This window comes from Pinus tabuliformis, chromosome X (genome assembly GCF_031772625.1).
Source record: "Pinus tabuliformis cultivar Carrire ecotype Pingquan chromosome X, CPIR1, whole genome shotgun sequence".
NCBI lineage: Eukaryota > Viridiplantae > Streptophyta > Pinopsida > Pinales > Pinaceae > Pinus > Pinus tabuliformis.
Genome location: NC_142308.1, coordinates 607847131 through 607869358, shown reverse-complemented (window position 1 = coordinate 607869358; position 22228 = coordinate 607847131). Strand labels below are relative to the sequence as shown.

Genomic DNA, 22228 nt, shown 5'->3' with positions numbered 1-22228 from the left:
TAGTTCAAGGTTTAAGCAGGATCCAAGTATATATATATTATAACAAAGAGTACACTGTGGTAAACCAATGGTACATGCAATTTTAGTATTTGTACATTCGTGAGCGCTCTGGCTTTGTTGGATACATGGATAATGATTGAGCAAGCTCCATTGCATAATATAATAGGAGCCAATATATCAACGTGAAAAGCACACAATGCACATCTCCCAGAACAATTAGGGCCTTTGTTTCCTTCACTGTTATATTTGTGTATCTTAGTACACCCAAAAGCAATGCATACCCACTAAATATAAAGGATATTTGTGGCAAAGGTGGCCTCATAATATTCTTGGAATACATAACCAGGGGTGCCCATCTTCATCTTAGAATTTTTTGCAAGGGGCCCAGTTTTCATGCTTCCAAAGCTAGAGATAATGGCCTAGTCCCTCTGAAAATATGTCTTCTCTATACGCATGAGACATGTTTCAAACCCATCATCAGTTTTAACAGCAGGTTTCATCTCCCCTCCTTGGAAGCAACCTTCCCTGATCTTGCAACATCCTCAATATACCCAATAAACAATACTCATAGCATGTCTCCACAATCATGAGAACCATCTTGATAAGCATGAGAACCATCCTGATAAGCATGGCATCTCTATTCTTGAGGAATTTGGGTTGTTCTCAAAATTTTCACTAGACAGTCTGTCTGCCCCCTGCAAATTTAATGTGGTAGGTGACCAAACCAACGCAGGAGCATAGCCATATGAATTTGGAGTGGCTCAACCAATTCTCATAAAAATGGAAGCTGATCTGCCCAAGTGCATGTGATTATTTCTAGCATGTTCTCATGCATACAAGCCTTTGTTAGCATGTTAAACTAAATGTTGGTCAAATAATTCATTTGACGAAGCATTGAAATTTCGGCATAGGTTGATTACAAATATCCTTCATTTTGGATGTAAATTGCAATAATGTACATGAGTATGAATGCATACCAAATGTCAGCCCAAGGAGTTGATGGATTTATGAATCAATCCTTCTCTTCCAAACTTTTCTTCGCAAAATAGTATCTAAATGCAATAATGTTGATCAATTGTAAATTCAACAGTGTTGATCCATTGTAAAAACGGCCAAGGTAACTTGTTTCTCCAACACCACAACCCTGTGCCTACTCTACTGTGCCATTAAAATCAATGTGCTCTAATAGGCAGCACTTTACCCCAGAAAATCTGATAGCCAGCTTCAATCTGCATACTCTCTGTACGCAACCTAAAGTTGTTAAGATTCTTTCATCTTGAGCATAGTTTGAATTGGCTAGTTGAGGCCCAAATTCAAGGTTACAGCCTTGCAGACTCAATGCTTTCTGGGTAAAGTGTTTGCCAACAGCATTGCATCAGATAAGTGCTTCAAACCCAGAATATCAGCAATAATGCAGATCACTATCACTTGGAAGAATAAAATGACAGAGCAGTCTTGAGCCCTAAACTTTACTAACTCAAAATCAAAACAAAAATCGTGGCCTAACTCGTTTCCATAACTGGTGAAATGGTTTTTAGTATCTACTGGTTTATTTGTAATTAAAATTTCATATCATAGTATTTATCATTAGTTGTGATCTCTGTTTTAGAAACAGGTTTCAATTTTGTGGCTTTGTTGGTAATAGGATGGAGATGTAGTCACAATTACTATGATGTTGTTTCCTAATGGCGGAAAAAATATTGTCTGACCCATATCCATTAGTCAGACATGCTCATGAAGATGTATAGTGTGGTAGCAAGTTCTGGTTTAATTGTTATGATCATCAATGGATACAGTGGTCATGGCAAAACTTTTTTTTTTAAGCCCAGAAACTTGCAGAAAGCATCACTTTAGACAAACTGAATTCAGAAGCTTATTCTTCAATGGAATTTATTTCCCTGTATGGTCTGTGTCTGTTTATGACTACCTGCATAAATATCAGGTTACTGTATTTTAATCTTTGGTTGATGTCCATCCTCTGCCTCCGGAACATCAATAATGTGTGTTCTACTTATGGTGTTGTAGGGTGTTGTTCTCTGCAGCCTGCTTGATCTGTATTGGTGTATGGTTTTGGACCCTTTACCTGATCTTCGTCGTATGCTTCAGAGCCTCTGATGATTTACTTTACATTGATGTCTGTGTAGATCCTTTCCCTCTTTCATCTGCTTATCCTTGCAGGTTATTGTTTCTGAGCCTTTAACTGAGATCCATCCTTTGCTTTGGGGACAATGATGATGTACATTCTACTCGATATGTAGATTGTTGCCCTCTGCAATCTTCTTATCCTTATCAGGTTATAGTTTCTGAGCCATTTTTTGATATCCTTATCCTTTTGATGTGCATTCCAATCACAAGTTTGTAACTTTGTGGAACGTTTCCCTCTGCAATATGCTTATCCTTTGCTGAAGAACTGCCGAGATTTAGAGTGGGAGCATAGTTCTATCCTTTTTCCTTCGCCTGTTATCAAGCTCAGGGGCCACATTTGTTCCTCTTTATAGTCTCTTTTTGCAGCTTTCTGACATGAGTGATATCAATGATCATTCATATAGATAGTCCATTACCTCCTTTTATGTTTAAGATTAAATCATATTGCAGTAATGACTGTAAAGTGTGCCTTGTTAGTGAAAGGGATTCAGACACAAACAATTTTCTAGTTTTCTAGAGTAGGAAGAAACTTAATATGCAAAATAGCACTTGGAAACTTGCACGTGATAGACCATAAAAGCTAAATAAAGAACCTGAGTATAGCCAAAGCTACATACAAATTGGATGGATATGTAGAGATTCATTGCCAAGCATTTTACTCCAGGCAACATTATTAGCTGATATAGTGTTTGGCCTCCCTAGTTAATGGATGGGACTTCATTCTGTTTCTGATGTCAAGTCTATGTTGCTAGTAATAGTCCATGACAGAAAATAAATTGTTTCTTTGGGTCCAATCGTGCTTTCCGAACTCTAGAGTCTCTCGGTTCTTCTTTCTCTAAGGGAACTGGAGCTAAAAGTAGTTCAATTTCTACTGAACTCTGTTAAGTGTTACTATCTATAGGACCTTGCTCGCATTCTTGCAATTTTGAATATTATTGATTTTTATTGATTGTTTTTGACAAATTATAGTTCAAACCTCCATCACCACGGGAGCAGTTGTCTTCCAGTTAATTAATCTCATCATTGGACAGTTCTTGCATGGTGACAATATCCTTACAAGATTATATTTATCTTCAAGTTGTTCTCCAAACAACCATCTTCAAGTGATTAACTGTCTTCATGTCATGAAAATGCTTTGGTCTTTTGTTGGCTAGACTGAGACGACTACAGTTAGGGGATATCACCTATGCTTGGACACATCTTCGGATCTGAGGAGTCTCCTGTAAATGGTATGTTATATTGACCCAATCGTCTAAGGCCGATCTTAAAAGAAGTTAGGGAGTCTTTTGTAGTTTTTCCAGCTTCTTTACATTTAAAGGCTCCCATATATAGCATGACTTGTTGACCCAACACGCTTAGGCTCATCTCCAAAGAAGCTAGGAGTCCTTTCTAATTATCCCAGCGTCATTACATTTGAATATTGTTTCCCTCGTACCTTCATGGCTTCAAAAGTGAGAAAGAGGCTTTATATTAAAACAGATCTTCAACATACTTCTACTACAAGTTGGTTCTCTGTTGATGTTATGCCTGCGTCAAATTCATTTTACAAACAGAGCTAGATCCTCCCTTTAAAAAATAATAATAATAATAATATAATTTCTAGGTCATGGCCAAGCCAGACAAAAAATTGGTTTATGAGACCCCTTGTTTCTGGGACAAGGGATCCGCCTCCTTGCAGTGATTTGACTACTAAAGTCTGTGGAGGTTTACCTTCTCTACTCGCCTCTAGATTTGAATCTATGACCTCTTACAAGAAAATACATGTTCTTAACCATTAAGCCCACCAAGGCCATTATAAGCTTTATCTTTGTACAAATTTTAATCTTAACATTGCATGCTTTCTGTAGATGAATGATTATAGAAATAAGCAGATGAGGTTGTTAAGCTTCTTGGAACCTATAAATGGAGAGACCAGATCTGCAATATAGTGAGGATGTCATATCGAAGACCTAAATTTAGTTTATGGTTGTAATGCCCATGACTTCCGTTGACTAGCATGTGTCATTTAAATACCCTCTACTTTAAACATAGGGATATAGTATAGAGTGGTTTGAGTTACTACGAAGCCCAAAACATGCCAAGAGTTTTCCCTAAGTGATCTAGTACTATCCTTACCATTTGATAGTTTTTTTAAAGGCATGGTTAATTGGTTAAAGTCTTCTTAATTGAATTGAACTTCTCCAAAAATCGATTTTCACTAGAATGCATCAATCTAGCATGGTGAGATTCAATGTAACGGTTTCTTCTAATACATACATATTAAGCCTAGTCTTGTAACTAAGAATGCATCAATCTAGCATGGTGAGATTCAATGTAATGGTTTCTTCTAATACATACATATTAAGCCTAGTCTTGTAACTAAGTATGATTTGTCATGTTTGTTTATTAAGAAAAAGAAATCTAGAAAGTAATCAAGAAATTAGTTAATAATGAATAGGTACAGGTAACAAGGAAAAACAATAAAACTAGCAGGCAAGCAATCCAAAGAAAAATGCGCTGACATGATGTAACCTAAGGTTGAGGAAAAGAGGATGCCAACAATTATTGCATGGTGCATAACAGATGGAGGCCGGACAAAGATGGTCTAGTGGGGTAGAATTTTCTAGTGAAAACATAGATTGAATACTATGGACTTGTGTAAGGCTTACTGTGATAGTTATTTTTAATGATCTTAAATTAAATGAGAATATCAATTCGTAGAGAATTTGGGATTTTTGAATGGAAGCTTATTTAGTCAATAAAATACCGGTGAAAATAGTAGGATACACTTTTACCCTTATTCTAGTGTTGAATAAAAATGTTGTGAAAAATAATGTGTCTCTAGTTTTGGATAAAAGGACCCTCAACTTTCTTCGCAACTTTTGTGGTCACTGGCCACTTATGAAAGGAGTAGGCATCTTTAGAAATGCGGTGCCATTTAGAGGGGAAATACTAATAGCAGCAGGGCAAAGGCAATTATTCCATTCGTTTAATTATTTCTCATTTGTCTCGTCATATTGTGAGTTGCAGTATATATCATGAAATTGTTTTGATACTAGTAAACAATGATTAAATATATAATAAATTTGAACCTTTTGACATTTAGAGGACATTTCTCTCAATTTACAAAAAAAAAATAAAGTATGAAAATCATGTTGGAAACAATTTTTTGAAGTTTTTAGTCTTTTATTTTCAAGATTAACTAAATGGGTTTGGAAGATGAAAAACCATCAAATTGGAAGAGTGAGACTTTTATATTCACTAAGGTTTTAAAGAAATTATATGCATAAAACTTATACTAGCACCTTCTAGTGGAATTGATAGTGCATTAATCTGTTGCTTGCCATTATTTTGGTTTTGGTACCACCTTATAGCATATCCAAGTTCAAATGCTATTTTCCATGACGGACAGTTGAATCTGTTTCAACTCTAATTTTTATTGAGGGGTTCCACAAGGATGTCACATGAGCGTTTATGATGCCCATTTTAACGTAGATAGCCACCTATGTTAAGGTTCTATTTTGCAGTTCCATGTTGTTATTTATGAACATTATATACATTTGTTTGGACATGTGAAAATCAATTGATGGATTTGGTATTAATGATGGAAATGTTGGATGTATGACCAAATGTATGACTTACTTGGTTACAATTTATCTAGCGCATGACTTGTCAGAGTTATTGTTGCATCGTATAGGCTTATATAGATATGATTTATCTAATCAATGACACGTGGACACTGGGCTTAATAAACATGATGTTTAAGATCATGTATCTATATATATTTTGTGGTTATATATATGCATGGATGAGAACTAAACTACAGATTGGAAAGAACCGTATGATAACCAAGATCTACTATTCCATTGGGGAAGGTCGAGATGACCAACAAGGAAAGGTACGATGTACATGTTTTATTACATTTGGTATCTACTTGATATGCACTCTTATGACACGAGTAAAATGCAAATGACAGGTGGCAAGACGACCTGACTGGATTATTCGATGACAAGTCCAAACAGCTCTGTAGTGTGGTCATTGTTAGGGCGTTGACCCTAGTTCTAAAGGAGGGGTGGAGGCATTTCCCACCGTGTATCCTCTGAAACCTGGAATCGTGGGAGGGCAGTGGTGGACACGCTCCCCTAGACGTGTGATGACGATTGCCAGTTGCTTGCTGGGGAAGTTAGGTTGATATATTCGACGCTTCCACCATGTCGGTTTTATCAGTGGTTAGTATGGTCGTTGCCACTGATAAAGCAGTAGAGGACGGATAGGGTGGGGACGGAAGTAGGTCAGGATGGATAGGAGGATATAGATCAGTTGGAGACTCTTGATGGGAAGTAATGTCATTGTCTGACTTATCAAATTTTATTGCTATAACTCTCTCTGATTTGCTATGCTTTCGAACTCCTTGTATCTTTTCATTCTAACTTCGGGATGAAGTTTTTTGAAGGAGGGGTGTATGTAATGCCCCACTTAAATCTTATCCTGCAAATTTTATTAATGTTTACATTATCTGAAAATATTGAGAAATATTGGTCTAATATAAAATTCATGGTTTCTATTATTCAAATTCCCAAATTACTTTCTCAAATTGAATCTTAGGTAGGATATGGTCTCCTTCCATTATTTCAAATAATATATGTATTCATCTCACATTCCCCAATGTACCCTCACATTTACTAGGGAGAAGACATGGTCCTCTCCAACTCATTATTAATATATATATTCATTTCACATCCCCCAATGTACCCTCACATTTACTAGGGTGAAGACATGGTCCTCTCCATGTAATTACATCTCACATTCCCCAATGTACCCTCACATTTACTTGGGAGAAGACATAGTCCTCTCCATTTAATCATCAATATATATATTCATCTCACATTCTCAAATGTAATTTTCAGATTTACTTGGGCGAAGACATGGTCCTTTCCCATTAAATTCCCAATTTTATATTCATGTCACATTTCCAAATGTACTCCCAGCTTTACTTGGGAGAATAGAAGTCAACTGTAAAGATGGATGAGAAGTTAATGACATTAATGAGAGGTGGTTGAGGAGGAGAAGGGAAGGGGGGATCTTGCTTATGGGGGGGTGGGGGGGGTGGTTGGTTGTGATTGTTTGGACTTCTTGTGTGTTTGGAGACCTTAGGAACCTGTGGAGGTTTCTTGGGTTGTTGAGAGGAGGGAAGTATTGTTATCTTGGTCTGGATCTTTCATCTTGGACACACACACTACATCTGGTTGGACTTGGGCTCGGAGGGCTAGGGATTATTTCCTATTTGGTAAATCCGGTTGGGTTCGTCAAGAGGAGTGTTCAGCAGGAGCAACAGGACAAAGGTATCTCCATCAGCCACTGGTACAGGTATTCCTCCATAGACTACTTTTGTAAAGTTTATTAGAATGAAATATTGACCTTAATTTATGTTGATTATAATGTAAATGATAAAATTTTATTTGTTTAAAATTCGTGTAAGTAAGTAAGTTATCTCCTCTTATCACATTTAATTTCAGAAGAAATTAGATCTGTTAGCATACCCTAGGATAGGGTTCTTACAGTAGCTATGCCAATATTTTGGAAGGCCTAAAAGAGCTAGGTTCACCAAGTACTCTTCTGCAACAATCACACCAACCCCTCCAAGCTCATCCTGAACTTGTGTAAATTTGGTGAGATACTGCAAAATAATATCATTCTTCTCCATTTTATTTTTTCGAAGTTTGCCTTTAAGGGCTAGTTTTCTATGATCATTGTTATTCTCAAACAACTATGTAATTGCCTTCCACTTTGGTAAAGGAGTTTCTTTTCCATGGATATTTGAGACAATGTGGTCTCACACTCCCTCCAAGATTATTCTCCTCGCCTTGGCTACATCTTTCTTCCATTGGGATAAGCTCTATGCATCATCTAATACAGGTTTTTCATTGTCTATCTTGACATATTCTGGCAATTCATTGTCATCAAGCAACGCCTCTATGTGATCTTTACATGCAATGAAATTTGAGTTGCCTTCTAAGGCATAGTCTAATCTCATCCTGTTGAAAGTCATATTCCCAACTTTGAATAAATCCTGCTACATTGAAGCTGAAAATTCGAACCTCCTAAGGAACAGCTTTGAACTTCTTGTTCTAATGTGATTCCGTCTTTGATACCATGTAGAAATATGGTGGTAGAATTGCAACTACTCAAGAAGTTTGATCTAAAATCAAGAGACATAATCCTACTCTACTGATCTATGGAATTTAATTCACAATTTAGAACAACAATCACACACATGCAATAAGAAAAAACACACATTCACAGTATTTTTACAAGGGAAAGAAACTGCTAAAACCGCTTAAGTTTTATTTCATTAATTAGATGAATAGAGAATGTATTACAATTTCCTGTTCACTTTTAGCACAACCTACAAGTGAATAAGCTATTTCTTTGATCAATAAGAAGATCTGACCCAGAATTAGTCAAAATCTACCTCAGCTTTAGCCCTTATTTCCTTGCACAAATCTGGAGGAATTAAGCCCCTATTATTTAGGAATTTTCCTCCAATTGATTGCACAATTCCTAAGGTTGATCATTCGATTGCACACAACACATGTACACTCAAGAATAGTCTACAACTGATATTGCACTACCTTAGAATATCCACCACAACTGGGGAACTCGAATTCTCTGCATGCACTGGCTATTTTAGGTTGATTGATTAGTTACCTGGATGATCGCTGAGTTAGATTCTTGTCCCACTGCACAGTTGACCTTCCACTAGTTCCTTGAACTATTAGAACTAGTTTAATTGAACACAATTGGATATAACTGAACTGAAATACTAAAATTTTGCAATCACTCATGTTTAACTAAACTCCAAGCCCTTTAACTCGATTTTACTGAGTAAACTAAGTGACATAATCCATGTCACACAAGTTAACTACCTCCAAGTTGTCTATTGATGTGGAAATTTGATTTTTCTCAATTTAACAAGGGAAAAGTAAAATTAATACTTTCTTGTTGCACTTCTCAACATTTAACTCATTTATGCATTCAAAAATGTAATTTAAATATATATATATATATATATATAGAGAGAGAGAGAGAGAGAGAGGGAGAGAGAGAGAGAGAGAGAGAGAGATATATATAGATAGATAGATAGATAGATAGATAGATAGATAGATATTAGGTGCAAACTTTTGTTCAAATTTTTCATTCTAAAAGAGATTTGATCATGTCGATGCTTGCTAGGTTCATGATTAAGATGGATCTATATATATTGCTTTTAAAAAATTTGCATAGAACAATGGAGATGTGTAATTCTTTCCATACTCAACATGGAGTTGACATTTGACATTAATAACCAGAAAAATATTTCAATGTCCACATTAAGTAAATAATTTTATATATATAGTAATTATTAGAATATATATATATATATATATATATATATATATATATATATATATATAGATTCTATGAATAGCCACTTTGAACTTCCTAATGATACACACGTTTTGCTTGCCAACTACACTGAAATTATTTTGTCAAAGGAAAAAAGATAACTTGGTTCAAGTATTTTATATTGAAATAATACTTGATAGAAAATGCCTTTGAACTTATTTTCTTGAAAGCAACTTAGATGTAAAGGATTCATCATATTTTCAACTAACATAAATCTTTAAATCTACCAAAAACCACTATTCTTACTTGAAGAATGGTATATGTACAAAAGCTTCACAATTATCATGTCTCGATGAAGAGTATCACTACAAAGAGTATGTGTATCTTGGTAGACCTTACATATCGAGGCATAAGCGTTGCAACATAGTGGTTACAACTTTTCAGTGGCGTAATTTTCAAAATGAGGCAAATGTGTGATTCACTTAGTCAACATGGGGCTCTCTCTCTCTCTCTCTCTCTCTCTCTCTCTCTCTCTCTCTCACACACACACATTCTTAAGAACTAACATATATATTCATCTTAATTATTGATATACCAGCCTAGATCCATCTAACTCTGGATCTATCATGCACTGAGAAAGATCAAATCCCTTGAAATGCAAACATTTCCTCAAATTATTAATCCAAAGTTATTAATTCTAATAATATTAATATTAATATTAGATTTAATGATGTTTTTTACATCGCATGATAACAAAATTTATAATAAAACTATATCAAATTAATATTTTCAAATATTACAACTTTGATGTGGAAATATTTATGTCTTTAAAGATGTAATATATCCATAGGATATGCTTTTTCCTTTTAAAGATTCATAGGATAGCATATGGTTATTTTTATTTTTATTTTTGGGCCGACATTAATTTGTTTACTTTTATTATTATTTTAGTAGAGACGTGACATACTTACACATCCCCTCATACTGGGTTGTAGAATGTGCCTCTGAAAGAAATCATGGACAGAAAGAGATCAAGTACTGAGAATTCTCTCGAGATGACTTTTTTCATTTAAAGGGATTTGATCCCTCATGATAGATGCAAATTTAGTGAATATGAATCTAAACTAGGATTCAACATTTAAATGTTGTGTTTCTCAGTATGAGGGAAATGTGTTATTCATTCCACGTTAAACATGGAGTTGGTATGTGGCCCTTGCACATATGCAGATATATATATTTTTGTGTATGTGTGAAAAAAAAACAAGGGTTAATACATCTTAATGCTCAATCTATCATGTGTTGAGATGTATTATGTTAGGTACCTATAATACTAGTGATTCCCCCATTACTATTTTCATTATATCCCTTATTGTTATTTTTGTGCCCCTATTGTCCCCATATTGTTATTATTGTGCCCCATAGAATCCCAATATTATTATTTTTGTGCTCTTATATTATAATTTATTGTTAGGTCGGATTTGGTTATATTGTGACCCCTTACACTCCTATATATAGAAAGGAGGTTTTGTCATTTTTATGATCCAAGAATTGTTCATTTGTGTAATGTAAAGGAGGTTGCCCCCTCAAAGAGGTTGAATTCTAAGGCGTTTATCTCTCCTTTCTATCTTTTTGTGAGCTGGTTCCATAACATTTGGTATCAAAGCTTGGATTATAGGGTTTTGCTGCTCCAAACAGGCCATCGTGGCATTTTTGCTATAAAGTTTTTTCTGCGACATTTCAGAAGTGAAAAAAAAAAAACCCATTTGAGCCAAAATCTCTCTAAACAGTGGGTCCAAATTTTAGATCTTTTCTTGCTATATTTGCGGAGATATAATCCAAGGAAGTTAGGGTTTTTGCAGGATCCCGAATTATATCTCAAACAGGTGACCTGGGGAAAAGAATCATAACTTTTTTTTTCTTCTGAGCATCAGATTGAAATTTCGTAAGAAGTTACAGAAAGAGGACGGACTATAGTTTTTTGTGTATCAGTTTCAGATCCTAAGGTCAAAACAATGACACATGGCACTTCATACAATCTCACTCTACTGAACCAGTCTATAATCAGGTCATCATGGGAGATTTGGCATAACTCTTCATTGGAGAATCCAATCTTGATCAGACTTACAGGGTTATAAAGAGTACTCAAAGAGTTACCGCAAGAAGCAATTTCAGACCTTGGAGATCCCAAATTACAGAGATACAACAGATTCAATATTGAGATCCTACAAAGTGAAAAAAGGTGTATAGTTTTTTTTTTTTTTTTTTAGCATCAGTTGGTTTGAAAAATTAGTTTGAAGGAATTCAAAGGGCATAGTGAATCATTATTATCAGTAATTGATGCCACGAAGAAATAAAATGGAAACACCTAGTAAGAAACCTGAAAGCTCTAGCATGACTCATGAAGAAGAGGAAGAAATGCAACATGATATATTAAAATTGAGACCAAGTGCAACAAATTTCATTCACACAAAAAGTAAGAGAAGCTAACATGGATGGTTTAAAGAAATACGTAGAAACTAAAATGTATGGCATGGAAGCTAAGATGGATGGTTTAAAAAAAGGCGTAGAAGCTAAGATGAATGACGTGGAAGCTAAGATGGATGGCGTGGAAGCTAAGATGGATGATTTAAAGAAAGGTGTGGAAGCTAAGATGGAAGATTTGAAGATAGATTTGACAAAGTTTCTACAAGAAATGCTTATTAATGGCAAAAGAGTAGTAAAGGAAACTCATGATGAGAACAAAATAAATGTTAATCATGATTTCATAGACTCTAATGTTGGATCAAAGAACCACCATGTTCCAAATATCGATTTGAAGAAGGTTGATGCAAGGATATCATAACATGGATACTACAGATGGAGCAATTTTTCGATCTCCATAATGTCCAAAACACACAAAAGGTACACATTGCAAATTTATATTTGGAACCAAATTAGTTTGTATGGTATCAATGGCTTTGCTCTTGTAAACAAATTGTCACTTGGGCTATTTTTACAGATGAAATGATTGCACAATATGAGGATACAAAAGGCAACACCTTTTTTAGCCAATTGATAAATCTCAAACAAAAGGGTTCAATGATGGAGCACATTGAGGACTTCCAAAAATTGAATATAAGGGTAAAAGATATTCCAAAGTAGCATAGGATTGATGTGTTCATAGGGACTTTAAATGATAACATCCAACATGAGGTTCACCTTTGGGAACCTGATTCATTAGAGAAGGTATTCAGATTGGCAAGAAAAATGGAGAGAAAAATTATGGCAACAAGGAAGCCTACCAGTCACAATCATAAAAATGGAAGTTTTGTTGCCCCTAGCCATCCACAACTTACAAGGTTGACACCACAACAATTGGAAGAAAAAAGAGAAAAAGGGCTTTGTTACAGTTGTGATAGAAAATACACTAAAGGTCATAATTTTGCTGAGATGAAATTATTTTATATAGATTGTGAAGAGGAGGAAGAAAACATACAAGAAACATCAAAACAAGAGGATATACACCAGGAAAAAACCCTAGATAAAGAAGAAATGAATCCAACCATATCTTGTAATGCATCGGTTGGAATTACCACTCAAACTATCAAGATAGAAGGGCATATCAAGAAGAAAAAGGTAATATTGTTGATTGATTCGGGAAGTACCCATAATTTTATTCATTGTAAGATAGCCAAGGAATTGTATTACGTCCTATATCTAGCACCAGAGTTTCAAGTGATGGTTACAAGTGGAGGAACATAAATTTCTCAGGAAAGTATCATAATATCAAGTTATTCATGGGAGAATATGTATTGAATAGCCCAATGCTTTCCATTCCAATGGGTGGTGCTAATGTTGTACTAGGAGTCCAATGGTTACAATCCTTGGGTACAATAGCTTTTAATTTTCAAAAACTTTTCATGAAATTTTCTTCAGAAGGAAAGGAATTTGAATTAAGGGGTATCGTAGGGAAACCAGGAAATATAATCATCTCTAATGGAATGAAAAAGCTTCTAAAGAAAGAACAACGAGACATAATCGCACAATTATGTTCACTAGAGGTTCCCACATCGAAATCATCTATTTCTCCGGATCTCTAAAAAGTCTTGGACAATCATTCCAAGGTATGTGAGACTCCCAAAGGCCTCCCACATATTCGTGATCATGATCATGCTATTCATTTGATTCCAGGAAGTTTTCCTCCAAAAATTAGGCCTTACAGATATCCCTATGCCCAAAAAAGTTAAATTGAACGTATGGTTGCAGAAATGGTAGAGGCTGGTATAATTCAACCAAGTCAAAGTTCTTTCTCTACTCCAATAGTATTGGTTCATAAGAAGGATGGATCATGGCACATGTGTCCAAATTACAGGGAGCTAAACAAGCTCACCATTAAAGATAAATTTCCCATTCCTGTCATTGATGAATTATTGGATGAATTGCATGTATCAATTTACTTCACCAAGTTGGATCTTCATTCAAGATATCATCAAATCAGAATGAAGACTGAAGACATTCCAAAAAAAACATTTAGAACTCATGAGGGTCATTATGAGTTTTGGTCATGCCTTTTGGCCTTACCAATGCACCTTCTACATTTCAAGGTTTGATGAATTCCATTTTCAAACCCTTCCATAGAAAATTTTTGTTAGTATTTTTTGATGATATATTAATCTAAAGAAAATCTTGGAAGGATCATGTTCAACATGTTGACAGGGTGCCCAAACTATTGGAGGAGAAACAATTATATGCAAAAAACTCCAAATGTTTCTTTGGAGTACAAGAGGTGGAATATCTGGGTCATATTGTATCTCGTGAAGGTGTTAAGGTAGACCATAGAAAATATAAAACCATTAAGGGATGGAAAATTCCCACATGCATAAAGAATCTACGAGGATTTCTCGGGTTGACAGGGTATTATCACAAGTTTGTTAAGAATTATGGGATAATAGAAGCACCTCTAACAACATTATTAAAGAAAGGTGTATTTTCATGGACCCTAGAAGCAACAAAGGCCTTTGAACATCTTAAAGATGCAATGTGCCAAGCACCAGTCGTAGCTACACCAGACTTCACAAAAACCTTTATTGTGGAATGTGATGCCATAGGAAATGGAATTGGTGTTTTTTAATGCAAGAAGAAAGACCCATTTCCTTGAAAGTCATCCAATATAAAGAAAGTATTTACACAAAGATATTTATGAGAAGGAAATGTTGGCAATACTACATGCAGTTAAGAAATGGTGAACCTGCCTAATGGGAAGACACTTCAAGGTAAAAACAAATCATGATAGTCTTAAATACTTTTTAGAACAAAGATTATCTTCAAAAGAACAGCAAAAATGGGTCACAAAGATGTTGGGTTATGAATTTGAAATCATCTACAAAAAAGGGAAGCAAAATGTTGTGGCAGATGCACTCTCAAGAAAGGATGAGGATGTGGAAGCATTTCTTTGTGTCATTTCTATGATCCAACAAGATTGGATAGACGAAGCAAGGGATGAATAGAAGAATGATGAAGAAGTGTGGGCACTCATTCAAAAGTTACAACAAGATCCCAATACATCTGATACATTTAGCTGGGAAAATGATTCGTTATGGTACAAATATTGGTTATACCTATCTAAGAATTCCCAACTCAAACAAAATATTCTTATGGAATTATAGACCTCTCCCTTAGGAGGGCACTCAGGATTTCTAAAAACTTACCACAGGGTTAAGAAGGAATTTTTTTGGGATGGCCTTAAATCGGATATTCAAAAGTTTGTGGCAGAATGTTTAGTTTGCCACCAAAATAAAGTTGAAACAATTAAGACCCCGGTCTACTACAACCTTTATCCATTCCAAGCCAATGTTGGGAGGAGGTTTCAATGGATTTTATCACAGGTTTACCCAAGTCCGAAGGAAAGGGTGTTATCATGGTGGTAGTTGACGAACTTACCAAGTATGCACACTTTTGTGCATTATCTCATCCATTTAAAGCGAGTACAGTTTCAACTGCATTTATGGAAACAATTCAAAAGCTACATGGAAACCCAAATATTATTGTAAGTGACAGAGATCCCATTTTCACTGGAAATTTTTGGACAAATTTTTTTTCTTGTCTTGGTACTCAGATAGCTCATAGATCATCTTATCATCCTCAATCTGATGGGAAAACTGACATAGTAAACAAATGTTTGGAAGGATATCTTCGTTTCTTTGTATCTGATAAACAGACACAATGGTTCAAATGGTTTTCTCTGGTTGAATGGTGGTATAACACTTCCTTCCATATTGCAACAAAAATGACTCCATTTATGGCACTTTATGGATATCATCCACCATCCATCACATCATATTTAAGAGAAAATTCTAAGGTTCAAGCAGTGAAAGATCACATCGAGCATCAACAACAAGTTCTCTAACTCTTAAAGGATAACCTCACCTTGGTAGAATTGAATGAAACAACAAGTAGATCAACATTGCAGTGAAAGAAGTTTTGATGTAGGTGATTGGGTATTCCTATGGCTACAACCATATAAACAAATGTCCCTCAAGCAAGCTAAGAATGATAATAAATTGTCACCAAAGTATTATGGTTCGTACAAGGTGTTGCAAAATATAGGTACTATGGCATATAAAGTGGAGTTTCCTGCAGCTTCCCAAGTGCACCCAGTTTTCCATGTGTCATGCTTAAAGAAGGTTATAGGTGACAAGCTCCCAGTTCAAACAATATTGCTAGAACTTGATGAGGAAGGAAAAATCATATTAGAACCTAAAGTAGTCAAAGAAACAAGAGCTCGACAGCTACGAAATCGATCAATTTCAGAGTATCTCATCAAGTGGAAGAACTTACCTGTTGAAGATTCCACATGGGAGGATGAGCATGTTATACAAAAGTGTCAAGAACTACTCAAGCGTTGAGGACAACACTTTTTTGAAGGGGAGGGGTTTGTTAGGTCCCTATAATACTAGTGATTCCCCCATTACTATTGTCATTGTATCCTTTATTGTTATTGGTGTGCCCCTATTGTCCTCATCTTTTTATTATTGTACCCCATAGAAGCCCACTATTGTTATTTTTGTGCCCTTATATTATTATTGTTAGGTCGGCTTTGGTTATATTATGACTCTTTAGACTCCTATATATAGAAAGGAGGTTTTTTCATTTGTATGATCCAATAATTGTTCATTTGTGTGATGTAAAGGAGGTTGCCCCCTCGAAGAGGCTGAATTCTAAGGCATTTATCTCTCTTTTCTATCTTTTTGTGAGTTGGTTCTGTAACATATTAATATATGAATATTTATTTCATTTTATTCAATTTAACACCACCATATTTATTTGTTAGAGTTAGTTCTTCTTATATTTTACCTTTTGGGTTTGAAAATTGATCTCCTAAGTCATGTTAAGGAAGTGGAATCGATGGAAACAGACCATACAGACCTTCAACATCAGCCTTAGGACCCTCACGAACCAATCCCACACTTCAGTGAGATTGCCCTTGGGTCCCCAGAACTTTTGGACAACTAGACCTTTGGACGCCCTCATGTTATGGGAATTCTAGAATCCATGGACCTCTGGATTCTCTCACATGCCTACCTGCCAGCATCCAAGGACTCTTCTTGTCATTTTTGTGCCAGCGTCCCTAGTTATTGAGCCACATTTTTAGGCCCAAAGCCCAAGTCACTGCCTGGAATGGCATGTTAGCTTCAAAATAGTAAATTAATAAGGAAATTACTGTGAAAATCAATCACTTGAATGAGACCTTCAGTGGAACCCTACTAGCCATGACAAGCATTTCATCAAACATATCACGAATATGTAATCTACAGGTGTAAATAATGGATCTGAGCATAGGGATCTCATACTTAGCTAAGAATCATAAGAAACATTGATGCCTCAACACATCAACTTCCATTTCATCCATTAGGTCATAAATACATTGATCATCCATTTACAAGTAAAAAAATGATGAGAGGCATACATAGATATTGTCATAAAACATATAAATAACAAACATAATAGTAGCAAAAATACTCATGGAATCAAAGCCATATAAACCATATATAATCCAGTATAATACTCATAGATTTACAAGGATAAATAACCTCATATTGATGATGAAAAATCCAAACCCAGGACATGACTTCCACGTTCCACCCAACCGTATAATGGTTAAGCCAAATCTCTCTTCAGCCATTCACCCTCATGCCATATTTGAGGCATGAATGTGGGATCTCATAGAACACATCAATCAAAACTCATCCAGGGCTTCCAAAGGCCATTCACCTCAACATCAAACAGTGATTCCACCTCACGGTCAGACATCATAAAACCATCATCAGATTGGTCTCCATCCAAACCTTCCAGGACTTCTAGAGAATTTGTCCAACCAAGGCTTCCGAGACTAGTAACTCAACCTGCAGCTTTTACAAGGCTTCCAGAGCATTCCTCCAATAAGAGCTTCTAGGACTAGTAACTCAACCCAAGTTATTACATGGCTTCTAGGACTAATAACTCAATCCAAACTAAGGAAACATGAGAACTGATCAAAATAAAACAAGGAAAACAAATACACAATCACCATGGCTATCCAGGAAATGGCAAGGCTAGGCTATCCACTGTCAATCCCGGGCATCCTCCATGCCCATGAAATATCACAACCAACAAGCCACATGCATATGTCATGCATTCCAAAACTAGTGAGGGAAACATACATGCAACTCGGTACCTACAAGAAAATCTCACTGTAGTTACCAATCCTAATGTCCTATTGTGCTTTCTTGCTCCTCCTTTGCATTCTTTCTCCAAAAATCCAACTATGCCATACTCTCCAAGAGTGCTCCAAGAAAACTCTAAGTCTCCAAGAGTATGAGAGAGAGAGAGAGAATAATGAGAGAGCTCCAATATTGAACTGACAAAATGTTACCAATTGATCCTCAAAATATTTTTTATTAATGAGGCCTATATTTTCTTCATTTTCCATTATTTTCCTTCATTTTCCTCCTCACGTGCAACATGTGACCTTTCACCTCCCTTTTCTCCTAATTTCCATTATTTTCATAAATAAATGTGCCAAAATGCCATTTTTCCTTTCCAAACCCTTAACCATTTCCTTTTCCAATTACCTTGGCCATTAAACAATCACAAGTGATCCCCATCGCTAGTATTTTTCCCAACATTCAACTTGTAATAAGTGTCCCATCAACCGTAGTTATTATTTTTCCTTTATTAACTTTTATTACATGGAATTTTCACCAGAGTTGTTAGAAAAACCTCCCCATTGGGGGAACACCGTCATCGGTGTTCAACGACACCTATAACCACAAAATTGTTGTAAGCAACATATACTGTTGATGGAGGTTTATAACTTAGCTCGTTGTAGTATTTATAATGATCATTTTGCTAAGAAGCAAACCAACATGAAAACATAGTAACATAACAACAAAATGACATGACACCCATACCACTTATTGGAGCTTTATAACATAGCTCATGGCGTTATTTACATCCATATGCATATGTACATATACCAAAAACACTAAACATGTACCAAAGTATATACCAAGACATATACCAAAACACCATACCAAAATACCATGCCAAAACACCATGACAAAACTTTTTTGCCTCAACCGGAAAACAAGGAAGGATACATAAAACGCATCTAATATGTCATCTCCCATGTAGTTTCATCGAGCCCAAAGTGCTTCCATTTCACTTTAACTTGCTCGATTTCTCGGTTCTGGAGCATGAGCACCTTTTTCTGCAATATACACTGAGGCTCCAGCTAGAATTCTCCATCTGGTTCTGTAACACCCCCTCCTCCAAGGGCCACCCAAGCAACCAACCAGTCAAGGCAAACATGTGATTAGAGAGGTCACTATGAGGGATTCAATCTCCTTGGTAACCTTAAGGAAATGGAATTGATGAAAAAAATCAAACAAACCCATCCACCTCAGCAACAACACCCCTAGGAGACATGTCAGCCACTCAAACATCCTTCCCCTGGGTCCCACTAATGTTTTAAGCATTTTAACTCAAATTCTCTCTCATGTTATAGGCAATACATCGACTAGAACCCAAAGTAACTCTCATAGGCCTATGTGCCAGTGACTGTGGACTTTTCTCAGCAGACCTATGTCAGCGACCCCGAGATTTGAACCACTTTTCTAGCCCAAAATCCCGACCTTTACCTAGAACTACAACCTTAAAATTCCATCAAAGACATGATAACAATGCTGCTAAATCAAAAATCAATCTCAGGACTAGTCCTAAGTATCCCCAACCAAGATTGACATTTTGTCAAATACTTGGCATCAATGCAATCTACAGGTCTAAGATACAAGATAGGGCATAAATGATTAAAAGAACTTATGAAACATAACCAGAAGGATCACATCCTTCTCAATTGAACTATTATATCTTCAATTAGGTATTGCATCCATCCTTTTAACAATTACAAGTAAATACATGAAATAACCATGACATGAACCAGTCATTTAACCATGCTTATAACCAGTGTAAAATCATATAAATATCAGAGATATGACAACCATTAAATCCACATATAAACCAGTTCAAAAGTAAGAGAAGTTAGCTTTTATTAATCATAAGCAAATCTGACCATGTTTTGGACTTCCACGTACCACCTAACCATAGACATGGCTGAACCAAATATCTCTTTCATCCAATCACCCCTGTGCCATATTCCAAGCATGAATGTGGGATCTCATAGAACAACCAAGGGAATCTAGAGGTTAAACCATCTCCACCCTCACCAAACCATGATCACACCAAAACCGGTGCTCCGATCACAACCGAACCGAACTTGGAATGCCATCCAGAATCCATCACTATCCTTGAGGAATTTTCCATCTCCTTGTCTCTTAGGCTTTACCGCAATCCAACCTCGGATCACTAGGCCCTAAACCGATACCAGTCTCTCAAGCTTTACTGCAATCCAAACCCAGATCACTATGCCCTAAACTGAGACTTCTCCCTTAGGATTTATCATGTTTCCTTCCAAAACCAGTCAAGGGATTCCTAGGCCTTTGGGAATGAAACTTGTGACCACCTCTACCCCAGATTCCAAAATCCATTTGGCAAACCAAAGCTCAAAACTAAGATAAACATCCCAACATACCATGGCATCCAGAAAAAGGCAAGGCTAGGATGAAAACCACTATCATAATCTGACAAAATCATGCCACTGACAGCAAGAGAACCATACACGGACATGCAAATCCATGCATGTCCAAACCAGCTAGGAAATCACACATGCAAAAGGTTACCTGCAAGTATTCATGTTGAAGTGGCTTGATCATGCTTTCCTTTCCTTGATCCTTGCTTTCCTTCCTTTCCCTTTGCTTGCTTTTCCTTCCTTGATCCAAAGCTAAAGTGCTCCAAGAAAACTTTAAGTGACTAAGAGTGAGAGAGAGAGAATAATGAGAGAGCTCCAAACTTGAACTGACAAAAGGTTACATTGACCAAGCTTGAGCCAAGAACTTGCCAACTAATCCTCAAAAGCCTTTTTATTAATGAGGCCTCTATTTTCTTCATTTTCCATTGTTTTCCTTCATTTTCCTCCTCACGTGCAACATGTGACCTTTCACCTTAGTTTTCTCCTAATTTCCTTTATTTTCGTAAATAAATGTGCCAAAAATGATTTTTTTTCCTTTTAATGCCTTTACCAATTTTCCTTAGCCAAAACACATATCCAGTGATTCCCACTAGGATATCTTTGCGAATAAGTGTCCCTTAACCGTGGTCTTATTTTGCCTTTATTTACATTATTACATGAACTTTTCACCAGGGTTGTTACAGAACCCTCCCCCTTGGGGAAAACTGTCCTCGGTGTTAAACCACACCAAGACCTCAAAAAAACCACTGAAAACAAACATACTGCCCATGGAGCTTTATAGCTTAGCATGTTGTAGTATTTACAATGAAAGACCTGTTCAAAAGCAAAACATCATGACAACATACCACATACTAGAGCTTTAAACCACAACTCATTACAATATTTACAATAACCACATATACACATGCACATTTGCTAAAACAGTAAATAAAAGGATACGATGCCTGTATCAATCAACAAGGTAATCTAGAGGATCACACCTCCACCCTCAAAAGTAGTACCAGGATTCACCTACTTCCCAGGAATCCAGAATCCACCGTCACAATCAAAGCTACATCTAATGTCCAACGCTACAATCCTGTGCCACTTGTCCTCTCAGTGAACAGTTATTGGCTCATTGTTCTAGGGTGCACTCCGAATGTGCATCTGATTCCATATGGAAATGCTAATTACCAAAACAAATATATCTGCAACCTTCCCTTCTCTGCTACATAGACCCTCAGGAAACCAGATCACTCCCTTCTGTGTAGTCACTCACCTTCCAAGTTCCTCGGAATCCCCTATCTCGGGTGATTTGTCCCTTGGCAAGGCTTCCTTGCATAAGAAGATCAAGAAACCAATGCATATACCTATCTCAACCACCATATTGGTCATAGCATGCTCATGGAGAACAATGGACACTATTGGGTACCAGTGTCCCACAACGGCCCTACTCTTGAAGTACTCTACCAACATATTGCTACATGTTCCAATTTCTTTTGTTGTTGTTGTCAATTCTTGCATTCGATTTCAACCACCCAACCAGGCATGTTCATGCATTCTTGTTCCAAGCACATAATTTCCATTAGATTCAAATAAATTGAAATAACCTCAAATCATACCTCATTGGTAGTT

The 22228-nt window shown here is 36.3% G+C and overlaps 1 pseudogene; it reads right to left on the bottom strand.

Annotated features, from left to right (window-relative positions):
* LOC149141509 (pentatricopeptide repeat-containing protein At2g15820, chloroplastic-like) overlaps positions 1-22228 on the bottom strand; it is a 79569-nt pseudogene that overhangs the window by 1919 nt on the left and 55422 nt on the right.